This window comes from Physeter macrocephalus, chromosome 10, assembly GCF_002837175.3.
Source record: "Physeter macrocephalus isolate SW-GA chromosome 10, ASM283717v5, whole genome shotgun sequence".
NCBI classification, from domain to species: domain Eukaryota; kingdom Metazoa; phylum Chordata; class Mammalia; order Artiodactyla; family Physeteridae; genus Physeter; species Physeter macrocephalus.
In genome coordinates, this window is record NC_041223.1 from 32,033,196 (window position 1) to 32,036,899 (window position 3,704).

A 3,704-nucleotide genomic window follows, 5' to 3' on the forward strand; every position below is an offset into this window, starting at 1 on the left:
GCCATGGCCGCTGAGCCTGCGCGTCCGGAGCCTGTGCTCCGCAACGGGAGAGGCCACAACAGTGAGAGGCCCGCGTACCGCAAAAAAAAAAAAGAATAGAACCTAGCCCAGAGTTGGTGTAGGGATTAAGGAAGGTGATGCTTACATAAAGAGACAAATTATGAACCTGAGGATGCCCAGCCTTTCCCTTTCTTCATCTGCGAAAGGAGATTCTGGTGGTGGCCTCTCAAGTTATTTTGCTCCCATATCTTCCAAGGCAGGCCCTGTTATTGCCAAAGTTGTTCCTAGGGCTTTTGTGATATAGAATTGGGATAGAAGGTCAGGAGGAATAGAACTCAAGATATGCCTATGCTAGGACTAGGACAAGAGAAGAATTTTTCAAGGATTTTGGAGAAGAGAAAGACTAGAGATCTGAGAATACTAGAAAAGTGGATAGGAGAGGAAAGGGGCTCTTGATATTGCCCTTTAAATAGATAGATAGATAGATAATCTTATACATGTAATCGTACATATTATATATAACCTCTTATGGTATTGAGAAAATGCTAGTCATGAATATGGTCATTTTTAAATTATGTTTTGATAGCTGACCATGTTTCTTTTGGGTAACACTGCCTTAAGTGTGAATTAAGTGGATCATAGAGTCATCAAGAAGGAAATGAAAATACAAGGAAAACACTTGGCATAGAGCCTGGCACATAGTAAGTGCTGTACACATGTTAGCTGCTGTTATTATCAAAACTGGATCAAAGTCAGAGAAAGAGTGATATGATGTGAGTAGTCACTTGAGCTATTGAACCAGGACTTCATAAAATCCTCTGAGCGAGATCAGGATTGATGCCAAGCCCCGAGGCAAGATCGAGCTGAATCTGCTGCCAGCCAGCTGCAGTGCCTGCATCCTTAGAGTCCGCCTCCCAACTTGAAAGCAACACCCCTTGTATGAGCTGAACTGTCCCCACCCCCATTCGTATGTTGAAGTCCTAACCCTCAGTACCTCAGAACGTGACTGTACTTGGAGATAGAGCCTTCAAAGTGGTAATTAAGGCAAAATGAGGTCGTATGTGTGAGCCCTAGTCCAACAGGGTTGAAAGAAGAGATGAGGTCACAGACAGACACATATAGAGGGTAAACCATATGAAGACATCAGAAGACATCCATCTACAAGCCAAAGAAAAAGATCCTCAGAAGAAACCAATGCTGTGGACACCTTGACCTTGAACTTCTAGCCTCTAGAACTGTGAGGAAATAAATTTCTGCTGTTTAAACCACCCATCTGTGGTATTTTGTTATGGCAGACCTACCAAACTAATACACATGAAAATCAGCACCATCCGAGTTCAGAGCATCCTCAGTGTGTCCCATTGTACCCGGCCGATAAGCTTATGAAGCAGAGGGTAGAAGCTCAGTAAATACTGGAGGTGTTACCCAGGTTGGTAAATGTCAATCTGAGGAAATAATCTAGAAGCTGTTAAAAGGTAGAAATGAATTTGGCAATGCTCACTGATAATCATAATCTTCATGTAATACTAAAAATTCTGATACAGGGAGTCTGTCCTTTTTTTTAAGTCACTAAGTAAGAATTATTAACAGCCAGTACCTACTGAAGGTTTTAACATACTAGATGCTGTTACTTTGCTGTATTAACTGATTTAATGCTCACAACAACCCTATCAATATTAAAATATCAAAATATTCATTGTTATTGTGCATATGATCAGCATTCTAATTATATTCTGACATTAAACCCCTTGCATAGATAGATAGATGAGACACAGAGAGATGAAGTAGTTTTCCCAAGGTCACAAAGCCAGTAATTGGCAGAGTCTAGCTATGGGTCTACCTCAACGTCTGCACTCTTACCCATCAGGGTAAGACCCAAGAGGGTCTCCGAGTTTGTGTTGTATACTTGTGTGACCTTGATAACCTGGAACGTAAACTTCTTGCCTTCTGCCACTTAAATCCTTGACCAATCAGAGGTAAATATTGTGAATGACCTTTTGCCCTAATAAATATCAGTGTGACTTTTTTATTTTAACCAAAAAGAGGTTAATGTGACTATTCCTTTAACAATGGTCAATGTTAGGGGAAAAAAATACTATTTGCTGAGCTTTAATGATCCTCTCATGTAACCCAATTCCTTTGTCAACCTTTCCCCAATGTGAAAAATCCTCATTATTAACATGAATATGATTAGCATTCTAATTATATATTTATATAAAGACATCCTTTTTCAGTTTTTTCCCACACACAGTATTCATTACAGTATATGGCAATCTTGGTGCTGAAGGTCAGGGTCTGAAATCTACTCTGGGCCCCCCACTGCCTTTATTTACAACCTCCCACAGTTCTCACATAGCTACAGATGGGTCCTTAGGCCTTAGTCTATCATAGATTTCCTTCTGTAGTGCATGAGGAGTGACCCAGATTTTTTAAATGCCTACAGTCTCCTCTGAAATAGCAGTTACTGCAAAGGAAGGATTTTTTATGGAGAATACAAACAAACTATTTCACCTGGGAGCTACTCAGAAATTTTATAATTTGACATTAAACAGGATTCTTAGCATTGACAGTGGAAGGCATTCTGCCACAGTGAACCGTTCTGATTGATCAGAGTTCACCATCACATAGACTAAGAAGGCAGAAACAATCCTACCATCCAATTAACTAAGTAGATCAGCCAGAACGCTTCATAACACAACACATGGGTGCTAAGCGGGTTGTGATAGAAGATAAGACCTCTGTAACAAACTGAAATCACTGCTAATTTTTCCAAGCCCTTGACCAAATCAGTTTTTTCTAGGTACTGTCTGAGAGCAAAAGCCCTATTTCTAAATTCCTTCTGGAAGTGTGATATTAAAAAAATACCCACGTTATTGAAAATTTTGTTATTCTCTTTCTGGAACACTCTTTGACTTATAACAGCATAATACACCCTTAAGACAGATCCAATTTAGAGACTAGGACTTTTTAATCTTTATCTACCCAACTGTGTTGGGAATGGTACCTTGAATTCATTGTGTTTTCAAGTTAAATTTAAATCCACAAATTTCTTATGCATGCTGTGTAAAACAATCCACTCCATAATGCATATTTGTTAAATATTTGCACTGTGCTTGCTGGAAATCACAAAAGGCTAGGCTGTTGTTCTTGACTAGTACAAACAGATTTTTTAAGTGAAAAATTAGGGTTTAAAGAGACCAAACAGGGAAAAAATAGTTATACCCCATTTGGAACTCAAGCCCATTGTTTGTATAAAGACTATATTAAACTAAAAATCTGAGTCGTCGCTAACTAGTATAAGCACCTTCAAATTGTATTTAGTATTTTACATAAATTTTAATACTCCTAATAGTTTCATTGGGGCAAAAAGGAAATCTTTCCTCTTATCTGATAGTGGCAGATAAAAGCATGTATAAGTTGTTTTTGAGGGGTCATCCACTTAACCTTGCCTTAGAACCTGCTGCATGAACCCTACGTCCTAGCCTCTGCCTGGGGCTGCCTTGTCCTGTTCCTCCTTCCTGGCTCTCTCCTTGGCTTGGCATTACCCCCACTGCCCTGCTGCTTGCTTTAGGCTGAGCCTGGCTCACACTCGAGCCCCCAGGTAGGGATGTCCAGGTAACCCCTACACCCCAACGTGACCTCAGTCCCTCCCCTTTTTCCTCAGAGCAGGTCTCAGTGCCCTGACCTCCACTGCCCTCTTCCTG